This window comes from Spea bombifrons, chromosome 2 (assembly GCF_027358695.1).
Source record: "Spea bombifrons isolate aSpeBom1 chromosome 2, aSpeBom1.2.pri, whole genome shotgun sequence".
Classification (NCBI taxonomy): domain Eukaryota; kingdom Metazoa; phylum Chordata; class Amphibia; order Anura; family Pelobatidae; genus Spea; species Spea bombifrons.
This window is the reverse complement of record NC_071088.1, coordinates 132,806,760-132,827,014: the sequence shown is the minus strand read 5'-3', so window position 1 is coordinate 132,827,014 and position 20,255 is coordinate 132,806,760. Positions and strand designations below refer to the sequence as shown.

At 40.0% G+C, this 20,255-nt stretch overlaps 1 protein-coding gene across 1 annotated transcript in view; it reads left to right on the top strand.

The window, feature by feature from the left end:
* The window catches only part of FAT3 (FAT atypical cadherin 3), a 259,360-nt gene that overhangs the window by 38,235 nt on the left and 200,870 nt on the right, over positions 1-20,255 (top strand). The gene's annotated exons all lie outside the window — the stretch shown is intronic.

Here is a 20,255-nt window from a genome sequence, read left to right as displayed (position 1 = left end):
TGTATGTTATAGGGGAGGCAGTGGCCAGGGTGCCACTTGGCTTTACTTGCCCTCTGGGCCTTCCCTACCCTGCGGAGAATCCAGTACTGCTCCAGGAGGTCCACTATGTCTTAAAGAACTGGTAATATAGCTTGGAGTTATGAGCTGTTTTCTTAGCCGGCGATCTGATTGCCGACAGTCGCTCCCTGCTCCAGCGTTGACAAGATGCCAATAGGGCAGGTCCAGCCAAGTGGCCCACTAATAAAGCAGCCTATGGTATATCTGTCAGAATGTTCATTGTGCCTCATAAACATTTACAGAAACTGAATGGATGGAAAACCAATAGAAGGGAGCACAGAAAGGATCCAGTCATCATATAAATGCTGCTCTAGATCCTTGTTATTCTAGGCATTCTGGTGGATAATTGCTGAATTGCAAATAGATACAAAGCAAGGGGCCCAAAACTGTCCAAATCATACCGGCCATAATGCCCCACTGCACCAATTGACAGCCCTCTCCTGACCATTTTTCAATAGAATCGCTTATTTTGCAGCAGCCGATGGATCACTGTCAAGCCTTTTTAAACATTTGAACTCACTTAAAATCAAGCTGGATAAGTTTGTGGTCCAGAACTCAGTTTAGGGTAGAGAGAGAAAGTGGACACAGACTGGAAGGATTCAAGTCGTATTTGGTGGGAGTGGAGAGTAGCTGTTGCCCACCAGTCTAGATAGGACCAGGTATTGGCATCATTTGGAAAGAATGAAGTAGGGTTGGCTGAATCTGTTGGGACCATCTGGTGTTCTTGAAGATCTAACATTCTACTTAAGATACCATGTAGCTATCCTCACTAGTCGGTTTCTACTAAGGAAGTCCAACATCACAGTTCCATTCTGTAAAAGTTATAATAAAAATAATTCTGTTAATTCCTCGATGTAAAGCCCATGGGCACACGGAAATGGAAGTACTGTGTGATCAGAGTATTTCAGGAATGGAGGTATTATTAATCTATCTGAGCTGGCATCCCATTAGTTGCCACCACCCAACTGGTTGTGACTGATTTTGCACCAAGGCCATTTGGTTCCTGCGCTTTATTATTTGAATATTTTTTGTCCATTCCATCTCCATTGTCATAATGATGGATGGATGAGACTTGTTTAGGTCAAGCTATCTCGTAGAGAAAAGCTGTGGATCCAGAGTATTTAAAAAAAAAATGGCTGTATTGGGAATATTGCCAGCCTCCCCCTGGCACACTGTCAGGGCCCCAACCTTTTTTTTTTTGTTTTTTTACTTAAAAAATACTTTTTTTTCTTGATGTTATAAACTCCAGTTATATTTCTGTTCAGCCACTGGAACTGACAGGACTGTGAAAAGTAAAGTATTGATCAGTACTTTACAACGGGCTGGAAAAATGTGATAAATGCCGGTTTACTGTATAGGCTTGGTTAAAAAAAAAACTATTTCTGTATATAATTCTATTTTTCCTCTAACCTTATGAATATTGCCGATGTAAGAGATGGGGGTGTTGGCCCTGAGAGTTGCTATTTATTTTAATAAGATATTTGAAATTACAGGCAACCTATGACCGAGCCACCAGTAATAATGCGAAGTGTTAATATTGCTTAAAGGGTTAAGCATCCTATGGCTTGTTATTTATCTCAGCTATTTCCAATTCAGATTTCTTATAGCATCGAGACCTCCAGAAACCTCTCGGAAAGCCAAACATTAATTCATCTCATCCGATTATAAACGAGAATATATTGTTCGTCTTCTGGCTTTCCACATAACACATATTACCGCATTAAGTCTCTTTGTTTTAGGCTTAATTGCTGAAATTGCATGGTTTGTTTTATGTCTGTTTTAATGTAATTGACTGTGTAGGTTTAATTAGGCTACTCAAATCCAGTTTCCATGCCTCTTTTTCCGAGCTTGGAGAAGATGAGTGGGTAATCAACCAAAGCTCTCTTTTCTGGCAAAAAAAAATGTAGTCTGGCGTGAGTGTCTTAAAAGATCTAGGTTGAAACCGGCTGGTTTTAAAGCTGCCGAGGGAATGAGATACAAATTGCTATATCTTTTTTTTATGGGAATTGGATTTGTTGTCCTCCACCGCATCATTCTGAAAGACAGTTTTAGACCATTTGAAGTTAGACAAAGTAGTTTCCTTTTTCAGCACCAGTTCTAATGTATTCAGGATCCTTATGAGGATGTATTTACCTTTGGCTCTGACCTAGGCTCGTCCCAGGGCAGCATCCCCTCGGCGGTTGACATCCTCAATCCACAAAGAGCTAGGATATGGTGTCTATCGAGGCTATGTTGAGCCAGTTGTAAATTGGCCAGTTGATCAAAGATCTCCCTTGTAACCAGCCCATTGTCCAGTGGGACACCAGAGGGCCATGATCACCCAAGAGGGCAATCTGCCCCCCAGTTTTTGCACCAGAGGGACTGCTGCCTCCTAGGCCTACTGCCCCCCCCTAGTAGGCATAGGCCAGAATGGTCTACGTGGGTTTTCAATGTCTGGATTCATATGATCTCCGACGAGGGAGAATTGAAGAAAGGTGGAAATGAGCTGGTAACACGGGTGCAGCCATCACGATATTGACCTAATTGTTGGTTGTCATTTCTTTCATGGAATTCGCAAACTAGAATTTTGAGGCAGTGGTATGTTTCTTTTACAGATGTTTTTAGTAGGGTCATACTCTTTAAATACTGAAGTGAATTATGGTCAACCAACTCACCTGTACGGACAGCTCGAAAGTCTAGGAAGCGTATGTCTATTTTTTGACTCACTGAATGGTCTTGCATTCCTTTCTGTACAGAACTTTTCTGCCTCATAAAGCAGTTGCTGCTTGTGAAGATTTCTCGAAGGATATTGATGTTTTTTTGCTAGATAGATTTTCACGCTTTCGACCAGACAGTGAAACTGTTGAACTGATAAGATGGAACAGACGCTCTAGTTGGTAAGCACGCAGTCATGGCAGGTGATAGATGGCCCACCTCTTGCATGGTAACCTACCATAGTAACCGCTGAAATTAATGCTTAGAAGAACTTTAGATCAGTTAATATTTCCAACTCTGGCTACAGAATGTATACATAAAGCATTGTATCATAGAAAACAAAATCTCTTGGGGTTCTCCTCAAACATAAAGTTAAGTCCAGACGTGGACCTCTTTGCTCTCTTGTGCCTAAAGGTACACCAACTGTACCCAATTGATGAGGTCAATAAAGGCCGAAATGTATGCCTGTGGTTGTTGGTTCCTTCCTGCCTCAAATCTCGTTTCTGTAGGAAAGGCAGAGTTGGCCCTGCTAAATACCTAGCTAAACGTATGAGCTTCTTTTCAAGGAATGCTCCCACATTACTAGGTCAGAGTTCTAGTTATTGAACCATAGTACTGCTGTCATCATATGGGACACAATGAGAATGAGTCCTAGTTAGCTGTGAAGACATTTGGCTCTAGGAAGAAAAAAGAGAGGAACCCAAAAAAGAGAGGAGGGACACAAAAAAGAAGAACCAACAAAAAGGCTTGCACATTGTCATGCCCATTAGCAAAATAGTTGTTAGCGCCAGTAAACCTTTAAAGTTTCTTTTTCTTTAGAAGCCAAAGTTGTTTTACATCTGCCATTGGGGTTTTCATGAAACTAGATGTAGCTACTGAGATATATATTATTCTCCTACCTGTCCTACTGACAGCCAATGGGTTCCATCATCATCAGCGCATCGTTCAGCTGAGGAGGCTGATTGGCCCGGGCAGGGAGGATTGCTCGTTTTGGCCCATGGGAAGCAGGGGGGATCTAGCTAAGTTCCTACTTACTCCGTCATTATTGGTGACCACATCAGGCAGTGCTAATCCTCTTGAGAAAACATCTTGTAAGTACGAGCCGCCTTCTCATATTTTTGAGGCATTGGAAAGATAACTGTGAGCTCGAAACACATCTCCTGCGGACTTAGGATCTAGGGGATGGGAGAAGAGGGAAGTCAATGGCAGGTTGGGGTTCTGCAGAATCTCTCCATTCATTCACAAAGAGGACCTCTCGGCTATCATATGAATTATAGTATATGTGACGACTGGAGTTTCCCTTTAGTATTTAAGAAACAGAATATTTTTACATACTGTAGTAGGTTTTCTCTGCATTCTCGGAGGTCGCACCCATAAACATTCCTCGACTGCTTTTGTTAGCCGTAATTCCACTTGTCTCTAGACGTATGTTTGACCCGGCGAACCAACAGCTGTTTTCCTTATTAACTTTCAACTTGAAGGGTATCAGGTTCTGTTTTTGGACGATCAGTCTGTGCTCCATAAACTAAACTCTATCTTTTCAGACAAATGTAACAAAATCCCCTGATTTAGTGTCGTGAAATTCTTCTCTTTATTTTACTGTAGCTGCGGACCGATTTAGAAAGCGCCAGCATATTATCCGCTGTAATTAAATATTAGTCTGATACAAGCGCTTCACTATTTATTACTGTTTACTAGAATTAGTGTATGTAAATATATATATATATATATATATATATATATATATAAAGTGCTCTTGTGTTCTTACAATGTGTTAGCAATAATACAGAGGGTAGTCAAAAAATGGAACAGCCTTCCAGCAAAGGTGGTAGAAGTTAATACAGTGAGAGTTCTTACCTGCTGTCACATTCTGGTTCCCACAAAGGGTTAATTGGCTCTTTTTTTAGGAATGTACTGCAGTTACTGAAAGGATATCTGTAAGAGATTAGTAGGGTGTTAAGAATCAGGTAATGCAGTAATTTATATTCCTATAATCCGGCCGGCTAAATGTAATCATTGATATTAAATTGTAAAAAAAAAAAAAAAAGCAATAATTTCACTTTGATACTTTTAATGCAATGTTATAAAATATGCATTGAAAATAGACATGCGGTATTATTCGCGCGACTTCGCATACATTATTTACCGTAGTGAAATATATACATTCTCAAAAGTCACAAATAATGTAGGTAATGTCATGTGAGTCATTGGGCAATAAATATGTAAATGAACCTCTTGGAAACATAAGCAGAGAAAAAAAAGAATATTGTGAATTAACTGCAATAATAATAGTAAATACCCCAAAACAATATCTACCTCCCAATCATCGGCATTTCAGATACCGAGACACTTGTTTTTAGAGGTGCGCCTGATAAACGGGGGTCTAGAATAGATGGACATATCCAGAAAAATAAAATCCATTTATGTTAATGACATGGGTAAAAACACAAAAACACTCCCATTATAAATTGCGCAACATTTCATTTTTAATGATAGGTCAAAGTTCTCCCTTTTTGCAAATGTAAGGGGGATTAGGCAGAACCCCCTAATGCATTTGCCTTCTTCCAGTGGCGGAACTACCGGGGTCGCAGGGGTCGCGACTGTGACCGGGCCCTGGAGTTCTGCCAACCAGGGGGCCCAAGGCGTGCCGAGTAGCAGGAGCGTGAGACGTCTGTCTCGGGTGCCGGCGCAGAGCAGCGAGACGGAAGCCTTGCGCCCCCACCACAGGACTGCCCGGTAAGTGACCTACAAAGGGGGGATAGGATGAGGGTAGATAGTGAGAAGGGGGGTAGGGAGAGAGTAGATAGTGAGAAGGGGGTAGGGAGAGGGTAGATAGTGAGAAGGGAGGGAGAGGGGGTAGATAGCCTGAGAAGGGGGAGAGGGGGTAGATGGTGTGAGAAGGGGGTAGATTGGGTTGCGGGGGGCCCTTAACAGATTATCGCACCGGGGCCCTGAGGCTTCTAGGTACGCCCCTGCCTTCTTCCCTGTCGCCCAGCTTCTACTTTCCATAGCACATGCGTGATATACTCACCACACGCCAACCGCCTGTCCCGCTTTGTGCAGGACAGTCATGTTTTTGCCACTCTATCCTGTTGAGCTTTACCTTGTATTCACTTTCGGTTATAAATACTATTGAATGTGGAAGTTTAAAAAAATACATATTAAAATTGGGCTGACTATAATAAACAGCACACCATTTAAAAATTAAAACATAAGATATTCATGCTCATCATATACTTTGTATGTATTAAATAAAATATACTTAATGTATCTCTAATGCTTTGTTGGTTTATTGTTATTATTTGTTATTTATTCGAGTATACAATAAGTAGATTTTTGCTTTAACAACCAATATGGTGAAATACAAATAAATTATTTTAACTGGACCTAAATTATATCTTTTATGGCTGTCGATAAAGAACAAAGCTACGCTGCTATTTTTACAGCTAATTTCTGTCTAGGTTTGGCGGTAAGCCCAGAGAGAGAGAGAGAGAGAGAGGCTTAATTTGGAGGTAGAACAAATGCAGGCATAAGTACACTGAAGAATGTAGGTATATTGCGCAGATGGGTTCAAAGTCTCATCACTGGTATATATATATGTTTGAAGAGTGCTATGATTGTGAAGTGGAAGCATCTAGGAGTAGCAACAGCTTATGACACGGTCGGCCACGCACACTCATAGAGCGTGACTGAAGCACTTAGCGCCTAGAAAGCTTCTCTGGCCAAGCAGCTGCACACAAATCGAAGATCACTATGAGCAATGCCGAGCTTCGGCTAAAAGTGGTGTAAAGAACACCGCCGCTGGACTCTGGAGCAGTGGCTGCGTGTTATATAGAGCAGGGAATCACACTTCGCTATATGGAAGTCTGAAGGACGAATCTGGATTTGGCAGATGTCAGCAGAACCGGAATGCATAGTGCCTACTGCAAAGTTTGGTGGAGGAGCGATAAAGGGAGCCCTGAATGGAAAACTTGTTTAAGAAAGGGTGTCACGATCCGGCCTTAATTAGGGTACAGGCATTAATTGCCCTGTGGATTTGAGGGGGGCAGGTTTTCAAGGAGCAGGAGAGGTGGGCTTAAGGGGAAGGGCAATATAAGGATGTGCTGGGGGTTCAGGCCATCCAGTGGGGACTTTTGCTCGCCCTTCTATCAGGCTATGGTTTCAGGTTTGGGTGGTGGTTCCTGAAGGCGTCTTATTGGAGTTGGTTGTTTTATGCTGCATGGTCTGCAGCTTAGGTTGGGTGAATGCTGTGGGACTTTTCCCAACAGTTTCAAGGGAAAGCTGGGTGGTCCTACATGTGGATTTCAGTAAAATAAAAAATAAATAGATTAATTGATATATTTGGTTAGCTGTTTGGTCCTTATAAGAATTGTATGAAGGGGCAATATGGAACAATCAACAAAACATGTAGAATGTAAAAATTCCTCCTCCTCTGCTCAGTTGTAGTGGGCCACAGGCCATAAACGCCCCAATTAACTAGACCTCAGTATTTCATATATCACAATTTAAAAAAAATATCTTGAGTTAAAATACAATTTGTGAAGAACACCTTTGGCAACAAGTCAAAGTCTGGAAAAAATATGTTGATAAATATATGGAAGCAATTTACTCTGCTTTACCTTGCTACAGAGCCTCCAAACATTTCTTGGGCTGGTTGATGGTCCAGTCAAGAGAGGGTTGATGGCATTCAAAGGAAAAATATGGAATTTGGAAAATATGTTTGGATTTTTCAAGTATGCTTGGTGCCTTCTTGACCCAAATCGATAGGTACACTAGCAGCAACACTTGACCAAGACCTATTCAAAGTGAGTTGGGAAGGGTTGTTCATCTCACATCCACTAAAGACATTTTCAACGCCCAAGAAACGTGTGGCTTAATGAATCCGCGAGTTGCTTTTTTCAACTAACATGTGTCAGCCAGCCAAAGGACGCACTGGAGCCTAAATAGATGGGTTGGAACAAATTGGCAGACTAGTCACAGGACCTAGGGTAACCTCAATGAGCAGGACTGGGCTGGATATACCACAGAGATATAGTTGCACTGCTAATCATAGTGCACTGCTGACAAGGGTCAGCAACTGGTTAACATGTATCAAAAACATAGTTGTGGAGGAAGCCGGGGTCAGCAACAGGCGTGGCGGACAGGGTGGGAAAGCTCAAGCATGCCGAATGAGCTTCACCTGGTGAGCAGCAGCTACAGCAGGAAGATGGGGGGACTCGGGAGCCATGAGAGAGAGGCTGGACAGATGGGAATGGGTTTAGCGATGTTTCCTACAACATGGCTGTCCTGTAGTCATCTGTGAGCGAGTTGGCGTTGGTGAATTTGCGAGTTACACTTCAGGCCAACTTGTATGAGTTTTCTGCTACAAAGTAGCGATTTTAACCAACCTCTGGAAGGTAGTCGGGATCATGTTATAGAATAATTTTATGTCCTTATCAAGAAGAAGACGCAGGCATTTTGGGCATAATGAAAGCATCCTTGCATCGTCGAAACCAAGATCTAAAATAGAGTTGGATGTAGCATACATAAGGCTATGTTTTTACCAAGCCTTTCACCTAATAGGAGCATACAGAGTACACCAACGATTGAGGACGATGCGTTTGGAAGGGCATTCATCATTATAGATTGAAGGGAGCAGAGTACAAAAATAAATGATTAGAATTGGGTACCAGTAGTCAAGGCAACATGGAAGTTCATTAACTACAGCTGTGTTGTGTGTGTGACAAAATAATTGAAGGGATACATTCGGAGTGAAGACGGCAGAAGTTAGAAAATGATTACATTAGTAGATTGACGCAGAGGGCAGAGCTAAAAATAAGCTGGAGGATTGATATAGAGACCATCCACACATAATGCTAACACTGCAACTTTATAGGGAATAAAACAATTTATTGTTGTTATGGAAATAAAAGTGCCATTGAATCTGCCGGCGCTCTACAAAATAATGTAAAATTAGCCAAATAAATGTTTAGGTTGAAATTTCACTTCAATTTCAATTTACTAAAAACATCCGATCAACAGTATTTTTTTAAAAAAAACAAACATATTTTACACGAATATTTTTTACATACTTTACATACTTCTCAGCATACAAAAATAATAAAACATCCAAAATGTTAGGAGAACCCATTCACTTACTAAGTGATCACATTTCTCAGAACGTAAGTGTGAGGAATGAGTATGTGGAAGGAATGTGAGCGAGGTCACAGAATTTAATCATTAGCTTAACTATTGTGCTATACTCACAGTGGGTGGAGCTTTTAGAAGAATACACCCTCCTTTTGTTTCCATGCCAACAAAGCTTCTTTAAGTATTTGTTTCCTTTTTTAAATAAAAATAAAGGCAAAATTCTATTAATTATTAAAAAAATATATATTTATATATATATATATTTTTTTTAAATAAAATATTTTTTGTCTTTCTTATAATTTTTTTCGCCATTTTTTTTCCTTTTTTCCCAACTATAATAATACCAATCCTTTTAACGTAAACTACACTGTGTTTTTCATATGTTTATTGGCATCTCTTTTAATTCTGTGTTGTTCACACATTTAAATACCCTAGAATTTTTAAGGTAAAAGTATTATGTCAATGTCTGTTGTCTCCATTCCTCCTGCCAAACATGAATAACAAATATCCTAATTAGTAGCTGAGTCCCAGTTAATTATGAGATCAGTCTCCTGGCTTAATAAAAGAAGAAATGATCAATTATCTAGCACAATGCAACAGTAACGATCACTCGCCTTCTTTAAAATATTTGGATGATTTTACTTTTGATAAACATAATGATGAAACTCAAACATCCGATTCAAGTTATTATTTAAATATTTTTTTTTTATATGGTAAAACACATTTTAATCTGTAGTCCCGAGAGACATGTCACTTGTTCTGTTCCACTTTGAAGATCTGGAACAGTTTATTATATGTTGACTGTTGTTGTAAATCTAATTATCAGATTCAGTTGACATTTTTTAGGGCGCCAACTACTGAATTATACATGCGCTTCCTCATTTGCATATTGCCATTTCAGCATTTTCATTTTTATATTTTTTTAATATATTTTTAATGTTTGTAAGCTTATAAATAAAATATCTTCCTTTTGATTAAAATGAATAACATAAAAAAAAACAAAAAACATTTTTTTTTAATCTCCAAAATTTATGGAGAATATAAAAAAAAGAATTGTGGTAGATGTTTGAAATTTTGATTAAACTGTTTGAATTACTTAAGGTGCTGAATTGCTTCTTCTAAGATATACAGTATGCTTCCTCCTCAAATAATATTGTAATCTTGCTGTTCCCATGGAAACTCACGAGTTTGTAGTATTTATAAATGTCGCTTCGCGTTATTAACTCTTTGAGAAAAATTGTACGAATTTATCTCTATTTTTTTCAACCATTTCAACCGAAACGATGAAAACTAAAAAAACAAAAAAACAAAAATACAATATTTTTAAAATAAAATAATTTTAAACCATGAACAAAGCCATGAATTCAAATGAGTTGAAATATATCACTGGGGGGGACTGTCAGCTTAATGTGTTGGGCACTCCAGTTTAATGAAAACAGTTATCTCGGGGTGAGGGGTTTGGAAAACGAAAAGGGGAAATTTGAGAGGAAAGATGTCAAAACACATTCTGAGCGATGTAAACAAATGGGATATTTGTACAGAAATGGTCCTGAGGAGCAGCTTTCTCAAGGACATTGACATTAATGAACCTTGCTTAAAATGCAAGGTAAAAGCGCGGACACAAAAAGGGTATTGTAGCCATGGAATTGGTGGTGGTGGTGGGGGGGTCCTTAGGGAGAAGGGAATCTAATCCCTAATACCGTCTTAAAAAACAGCTGCTGACAGCGCCCAGACGTTCAATGGTTAACAGTCCTTAGGGAACATACTAGACATGTAAATAGATCTTTATTCTTTTAGCCCTTTTGTTGGAACTCCATAACCTAACATTTTTGATAAGGTCATGTTTTTGCTGTGGTTGGCACTTTAAGGTCTATTGATGAGTAAGCGTTGTGTACATCTAGGTTCTTTATGAATATCGTGGTTTCTAAAAGATCTCCATAAAAATATGTCACATTTAAGACGGAAAAAAAAGAAGAGAAGAGAAATTATAGAAACATAGAATTTGATGTTGAAAGAACGTTGTGACATGTGGCCCTCACTGGTATTCCCCATCATATTTTACTGCCAAGATTGTATTCTCTGCTTTTTAAAGAGTTCAGAGGCTGGGAGTCTTAAATAATCTGTCTGTACTGACATTTTACTATAAAGAGCAAAGGAAAGAATATTCTGCTACAATTAACATTTCCGAGTTGAACTGCTACACTTGACCAATTTAAGGTTTTACTCTTTAGAAGTACTATTTTGACAGGGGGAGCCTGTACGTTTTCAGAAGCATTCAGTTCAGCTCTTGTCACGTTGGTGAAGTGAATGTCGACATAGAGACGGCATATCCGAATTTATATTCCAGTTCCTCTTAGCTACAAGGAACGCAAAAGGTCTTATGGGGACGGCGGGACATGATCCAGTAAATGATTGAAAGGGGGTGACGTGATAAAGACATGGACAGGGCATACATAGGAGCTGGTGGGACAGCACCCTGTTGATACCTTATCCATTGCCCTTAACGAGACCTCCCAAAGAACATGCCTTTTCTACCTTATGGAGCATCACCATTACCTACCACCCAACATTTTGGGTGTCCAAAATAGGACATCTTCATTGGAAGTGGCATGTGGTCATACGTAGGGCCAGGGGCACCTACTTTACCTCTTGCAAATGATCTCCTACCCCGATTCAAAGCTTTACTACATTTCAGGGAGGCCATTAGTAGCTGTGATTGAGGTCCATGCTACAAAAGCAAAGACCCCCATGAATTCCACAGCTCAGTGGGCTGGTCAGGGGAGAAGCTGGACACTTGCAGATTTTCCCTACTCATTTCTGGTCGTCCACATTGACTATGTCACGCGGCAGAGGTTTTGATGCTTGGATCTTAGATCAGTCCATCCATACCCATTTCCCCACCTAAAATCTACCTGTCTGACACCAGCCTGTCCCCTAAGTGGCCGGTTCTACCCCAAAGCATGTGGACGGGAAAGACTCCTGGAAGACCCGGGGGAGTTTCATAGACTTTGATCATGCTTTCTATTACAATCTCAGGAAATATATATTATTAATAGGGCTCATTGCAGCAGGCTGAGTGGAGAAGTAATACTCCGGGGCTCACATCCATAACTCTTTTCTAAAGGAGCTCTTGGATTAGGTTCAGGAGATATGATATGCCATGCAGATTTCTATTATAAATCAAATCATAAAATCATCCTTTGAAACCAGTGTCTGTCGCTGTATTGTTTTTCACATCCCCAGATAATGAAGCAGCTCAAATCTCTTTTTGTAGAAGGAGAGAAAAAAATTCTTAATCGTGGACTGATGTATATCTCTGTAGTTAATGCACTGTCTCCTCTCAGTTGTTTCTTTTTTCCAAAAGTTGTTATGCAAAGGTCATGTTCTACAGATCTGCATGATATATAACAGGAGGTGTACATGCTATCACTCCGCAATGATGGCATGCTTTGTGCATGAATGCAGAAAGAGTAAGAAGCAAAACAGGAGGAATGATTGACGATAGTTAAACTCCCCGAACAATACATCATATGCCTTTTATTTCCTACTGGATTCGATTTGTTTCTTGTGTGGGTTAAAGGGACAGTGCTCCTAAACAACTGAAGTGGCGGTCTGGGATTTAAATTTTAATTATTCTCAGATGTCATGCTTCATTATCTTTCCTTTGTTACATGCTGGGGCATCGGTGTGTCTGACATCAAATGCTGCTTAACCATGACATCATAGGGCTTTCCGATCACCAAACACACCTGATTTTTGAAGGACAGTACCAATTTTCTGGCACGGTCCCGAGTAGGTGCCCCACTTTCCAGCTTTAGGGGGCAGTGGGGAGCATGAGCCAGCTGGGGAGATCCTGCAGCACAGACCAATATTGCAGTGCCTCCTCGCTGCCTTCCTGCCCCCACCCAACACAGATGTCCAAAATTGGACACCAGAAATGTTGGTGGCGTGTCACAGGACACCTTCATCTCCTTCCTCTTTCCTCCGTGTTCAGTGCCCGATTGAGGCACTGTGTATGGTAGGCTACCGGCAGTCTCAATAACTTTGGTGGACCAGCTGAAAGTCAGGACAAAATAATAAATACTAGGGTAAGGGCATTAACCACAGTTAAACCACTTAAACCAATCCAACCTATGCACAACATGCCAACTTCAGGGCCCGCTGCAGATAACTCCCAATGTCAGCCAGTGATCTGGTGTCTTTGGGTTCCGTCAGGCACATCCAGCCCATAAATGAGCAGCACTGACGTGTTGGGGGCAAATTGTGTGACTACAAGAGAAAAGAAGAATATGGGGGAGGGGGAGCCAAGCAGGACTGAAAGCCAGGGTAAATTACAACATAGTATCCACCATCATCCAGTAGGGTAGCAGGTCACCTAAAGTACTGAAACAATCCAACAATCATGGCCTTCTTTCCTACTGGTCCATACTGGGTGGAAGGGTTTATATCATAAAATGTTAGGATTGCTGGAGAGAAAAAAAATATCTAAACCAAAATCTACTTTACAGCCTCAGGCGATGCCCTAGACCGGACCCAGGGCAGCGCCCCCAGCTGCCCCTCTACGGCTGTTGCCTTGGCTGCCACCCCCCTGGACTTGCACATCCTAGGCCCGGGCCTAGTCTGCCTAGTTTAGAATACATCACTCCCCGTGAGTCACACGTAAGCTCATTGGAGGGTTACGGGTAAAAACAAAGTGTCTCAAAAGTGGTTTTATCACCATGACAATTAATGGAACTAATACCATTCAGTTGATTGCTATGGCGATCAGATCACATCTGTAACTTTGCACCAGAAATCGCTTTTTATCTCTAACCCCCACAACGTAATGCATATTCACTTAAAGCTTCCTTTATTGTGAAACGTATAGAAAGTGGAGGCCCTAATGTGATATCCGACGTCCCAGTGGCGTCTGTTTCTGGTCTTGTATCCAAAATACACAGTCCAGGTCTTGAATTGACCGCACGCTCTTACCTATTTGAGAGAGCGAGGACAGAGCTAAAACACCTCAAAGATACGATCATTTTTTAAGGGCAACGAAAGTTTCTGCAAACATAGAGTAATAGAACTTTTAACCCTGCTGATGACTGAAGCGTTTCAAAAATATGTCAGGGGTCACGGACAGACTCTAAAAGTGCTGAGAGCTAAATTCACTTTCATGTTATCTTCATCATCATCATCATTGTTTTTTGTTTTTTTTGAAAGGACTGATTGGGGTTATAAGAACGTCTGTGAAGTTTCAAACCAAAGATGTTATCACTGTACACACATTACGGAGCGTTTTTTGTTAACGTTATGTTAACCCCTTCACGGCTGAGGATATTTTTGTAAAATTTCTGAGATTTCCTGGAATTGTTCCAAAATTTGCTCAAACATGCCATCATCTTTCCACGTTTAAATGTTTTTTTTCCCCAAACACAAATAGGATTTTCTTTTGATACATTTTATCAATAATAATAATAAATTAAAAATAAAGGGGAAAAAAATTATAGTTTTTCACTCAACAAGTTGCCAAAAAATACTCCAAAATATATTAATTTTGTAAATAAGATATGTACAGAAGAAATGTTATATATACATCACTTCTAAAGTTGTACATTGTTGCATTAAATGTGAAAATTACATAGGAAATGGCGTATTAATAAAATGAATAAAAGGAATAATAATTAAATGATGATTATTACAAATGGAAGTACACTTCTGGGGATGTATGGGTTTTATGACATTAAAACTTTAACTCAACAAAAATACTTCCTAAACACTTACCCCATGATTGTTTGCATTGACCAATCACAGAGGTAACGGGACACAAAAAGGTTCCTATTGGTTACTGCAGACTATGTAGGCTGCGAAACAACCCCCTCCACCAGGCTCCGCTACCGTACTGAAGACGCTCCATACCGTCATTTGTTTAACATGGCTTTATAAACCTATATTTTATAATGAGAAAATTACTATATTTAACAGTAAGGCTGAAAAATGACACACTGTAAAAAATAATGCGCCAAATAACACAATATTTTTTTTTCATTTTTCTTCTCCAATAATAATGAAAATAATTTGGTATATGAAAATTCTTACTGAAGAAGGTCATCGCCAAACCATTTCATAATTAATTCCATAGGTTATAAAGCACTGAATTCATTTAAAAAAAAAGCTGCGGAATTGTTTTCGTTGGAAAAAGGAAAATCATTTTTGGCCGGTTCCTTCCAAATGAATTATTTAGCGGTAATATAAAATTAAGAATGTCTCATCTGTTCTGTTATCTTGAGTTTAAACCGATGCCCATTGTCCCTGAAATCAATGAACTAATAGAAATAACCGAATACTGTTTTGGCATTTGAAATCCTCGAGGAATTGTCATTTTTGTCGATGATGTGGATGATTCCCATTTTTGAAAAGCAGCAGAGGATAAAATATGGCATTTGCAAGATGGTGGCATTCATGTTTGGAAGGCTTTAAATATCACCCCCTTTCCGTTCCTGATAATTAGAACATAGAAACACAGAGCTTGATGGCCGATTAAGAACCTTTCGGCCCATCTGGTCTGCCCATTATTCCTGATGTAGAGACTCAGACCTTAATTCCCTCTCTGTATTAGCCTCTACCACTTCTGCTGGCAGGCTGTTCCCACTAATTTAACATAGTAACTCCTTTTTAAATAAATACAATATATTTTTTAACACAGCTGTCCGTTTAAGTATTAGTTTTCATGCAAAAAAAACCTAATCTGGTTAAAATTCTATATACGTTTCAAGTTTGTCACTGAAATATCATATTCAAACTCCTCCATTGGGTTAACGAAATATCTTCTGGAGCTGAAAGGGTTAACAGGCTCAGTGAGTGTACCGGCCTTGTACAGCCCTGCGGAGTATGATGGCGCTATGTAAGTCAATACAGAACATTCATGCTTTGGCCAACTTCTGACGCTGAAAGAGTTAATCATTTTGAGATCAAAAGCCAGGATCATGGATTTTTTTTTTTACTGGGTGCAATAAACCTGTAGCTTTTTTGTTTGTTTGTTTAGGACAGTTGGCAGGTATGCCGCATGATTGTACTTGTTCTGTATATGCATGGGTTCAATCAAAAGGTCATTACGGGCCTGTTATGAGCAGTGCAGGCTGCAGGGCACAGATTATTTCCCCCGCGCAACCATTTAATGAATGTTTCTAGCGCAGCCAATATATCGCAAAGATCAAGTGCGGTTATAAAACATACGGGATTGTGAAAATAATAATAATAATAATAATAATAATAAAAAGATGGATTATACAATAGACCAGCTCAAAAAAAATCCCTATATATATAATACACTATATGGACAAAAGTATTGGGACACCTGACCATTACACCAACAGGCACTTTAATGATGTTGCATTCTAAACACACAGACATTAATATGAAGTTGGTTTCCCCTTTGCAGCTATAACAGCTCCCACTCTTCTGGGAAGGCTTTCCACACCAAACTTACGGATAAAAAATCTGGGACACGTCTCTTAATTATTACAATCAGGGTTTGGGCCTCTTACTTCCAGTGAAGGGAAATCATAATGCTTCAGCACCAAGACATTTTGGACAATGCTAAGATTCCATTTTTGGAGGGAAAATACCCTTTTCTATTCCAGCATGACTGCCCCGGCGCGCAAAGCAAGGTCCATAAAGACATGACCGCCTGCTCAAAGCCCTGACCTCAACCCCATGGAACACCTTTGGGACGAACTGGTGGATGAATGGCCAAAAATTCTTATATATAAATAGTGCTTCGGTTCTATCAACCACAGATTGGTCATTCTGCACCTAATATATATATATATACCTCAGGGTCTTTGCCTAAATCTCAAGGTCTCAGGGTGAAGGGGTAGATTCTCACGGTCACACAGTCTGGCGTTGACTCCTTCCAATCCTACACTGCCATGATCAGATATAAAACTCCCAATTGGTGCTTTTGATATTGGTATGTTATGGTTGATATCCCTGCTTGAATGCAGGTGACTCAATTAATCCTTTCTTTAAATAATGGTTTCCATTTGGTTTCCATATTTCTGGAGTCACTACAGAGAATTTTCACAATGGGCTATTAAAGGGTCAGCTCATTTAGAAATGTCCCAGGTCTGTATATATGGTGTATTTGCTCGATTATGAGATGACCCCCAAACTTTGGATCTGCTTGAAAGAAAGAAAAAAACAAATGCCTGAATATAAGATGACCCTATGGGGCCAAACATTTATGTATTGTAGGGCGGAGGTCAACCTTTAAAGCAGCTTGAGAATCATGGGATTTGTAGTCCATAAAGATTTGCCCCCATTTGTGAACCAGAATTCCTCTCCACAACTTGTGAAGAGGGGCACAGACGTTATGCAGCAAACACTTCTTGAAGATCGTTCCTTAGCGAAGGAACAAAATAATATCTGCGAAACTCACTTGACCCGCGCCTACGTGTGTCCGGATATTGGCCTGCAGTTCATAGTCTGGCAAGTCAAGGGGCTATATAGTAGGGGGCAGAAGTGCTGATTCTGCGAATTGGTGGCGCAGATCTGAGGTCTCTGACCTCTATTATAAAATTAGGTCTTTTTTTCAGTTTATTTTTTTTTTTACCAAAAAAAGCTAGTCTTATAGTCAAGCAAATATGGTATACATGGGGTCAACATGGGAAAACAAGGACATTTCTAGCTGTAACATAATTACAAAAGGGTTTTCTAACGATCGATTATCGGAGATTCATACAAGTCTAGTATGTAAACACACGTGTTTCATGTTTCACGCGTCTCTCTCGTGCGTTAAATGCTCTTCGCTTTGGCAGATAAGCTGGAATTCATGAGAGATATGGAGCATATTAACAATGTTCTTCTCCCGGGGTATGAAGAAAGCGAGCCCTAGCCTTTCCTCCTGGTGCTCTTGTTCTCTGTGTTGTAAATTATTGATTCGCGAGCCACTGGCCAGAGGCAGGATTTATTGATTGCCCTTACTGCTTATTGTGGTCACACTATGTATATTAAAGACCTTGATTGAGCGCATGTGGACGAATCCTCTTTCATACATTATTAGATTAGGAAGCAAAGCACATGGGGGAAAAAAAGCTCCTTTCATCTGCTTTTTGGTCCAGAAGGAGATAGCAACACTTTATCTCTCAAATGGCTAGGGTTTTTAACTTTAGGCTATCTATCCATACGATTGGGATTAAGGGCAACAATTTCCTGGCTGTGCAACTACTGGTAGATAAGTGGAACATGCTCCCAGCAGACATGGTGGAGCCTAATGCGGTGTGGGAATTTAAACATGCATGGGACAGGCGTATGGCTCCTGAATCTAAGATGAGATTGAGGGTTGAGTCTTTGCATCAGGAAAAACAGGAAGACTAGACGGGTCGAATGGGTCTTATCTGCCGTCACATGTTATGTCTCTTTCTGCAGAAACGGAGCTGATTTATTAAAAAATGTGATAGATTTCATTCAGTGGAGTCAACTGGAAGAAATTGCTTTGGGAGACAGAGACAGAGAATGCTGTTCTTGCAAGAATCCGCCATTGTTTTTTTTGGAAGCCCCGTTAAAGTGATAAGGTTAATGACACTTAATCCAATCGAGTGTGCAGGCACAGAGATCAGTCATATTCCCAGCATTCAGAACCGGATTAAGGATTTGGGTAATCGCGGCCGGCCGGTCGGTCATCTGAGGGACAGGCCATTTTTTTTCCTTTGTTTTTTTTTCCTTCTGGACACAGATTGCTAAATTCTCAGCTGCTGACCGCGTTCGGGAAGCAGTTGCTCCAGTAAATGTTGGCTCCGTCGTACACTCTCGCACCTCCTGTTAGACATAAACAGGAATTAGCCACATGTCAATCACAAATAAATTATTTAGAAATCCCAATCATTCTAAAAACGTTCAACTAATTCTAAAAAAGTTAAACTGCGTACTTGCCAAGCGGACATGTTTGAATGGAAATTGGCGTACGTAGAATGCAAAGGGATGATTAAGAGATGTGTCCCAATACTTTTGTCCATGTAGTGGTGCACAAAGCAAGGTCCATAAAGACACGGTTGGATGAGTTTGGGATGGAAGAACTTGACCGGCTACACAGAGCCCTGACCTCAACCCCATCCAACACCTTTGGGATGAACTGGAACGGAGAATGCAAGCTAGGCCTTATCGTCCAACATCAGTGCTTACCTCACACATGATCTACTGGATGAAAGGAACTCTCCAAAATCTTGTGGAAGGCCTTCCCAGAAGAGTGGAAGCTGTTATAGCTGCAAAAGGGAGACCAACTACATATTAATGTCTATGTATTTAGAATTTGATCAAAGTTCCTGTTGGGGACAGGTCAGGTGTCCCAATGCTTTTGTCCATATAGAGTACATACACACACTCTAACACCTTACACATGCACACACACTCTCTTACAACATACACTTACACATGCATGCATACATAAACACATAACCACTTTAACACCATACATTTACATGCATACACCACTCCAACACTTACACATACTTACACCCACACTCACTCTAACGCCTTACACATAAAAAAAATACACAATTTGATGCACATTGATGTTCTATTTTAAAGTAGTTCAAACTTCAAAATATATAACAAAATTGTAACTAAATACGTAACTTCATAGATTGCATTAATAATGGTATTTTATTAAAATGTGACGATACAGTTTTATTAGCCGTGCTAAAAAATTACCTTGAAACTATTTCGGGTTTACATTTGCACAAGCATTCAGTGCGCAGTACTTTCCTGCAACATTAACGCACAAGTAAAAATGAGAGGAATCGTCGCTGGAATACTTAGGTTAAGTTGTGTCTGTACATGCAGCAAACTATTATTCTTTATACGAGGGTGACCACATTAGCTTTTTTTTTTACCCCCGGGACACAAACGCATTTCATATATTGCTGACCGGAACATGTAGAGCCCTACCCTGCAGGGCTAGCCCCGGGCAAAACCAGTCTCCGGCTACTCCCTGCTACATACATGCGCTAGATAACATAGGAAATTGGCAACCACCTAGCTCTAAGCAGCTACATATATATATTTCTCCCAAGTGTCCCAATTTTCACAGTCGAGTCCTGATTTTGGGCACTAGTAGGGGCTCTCTCCACCTAATGTATCGTTTGTCTTAGTCTGTAAATTCTCGTTTTGTCAAACCCCTCAAATATATGAATTGTATTAAGCGCTGCGTACATTGTTGGCGCTATGTAAATACAAGATAATCATAATAATAATTCACACTTATAAGCACTTTTTGATGCTACAGAAAATTTATAAGAGGCTACAAAACACTGGTAACAATTATAAGGTGATATTTTATTAAAAAATATAATGTATATATATATAAAATATAATATGCAAAAGTATATATAATCTGA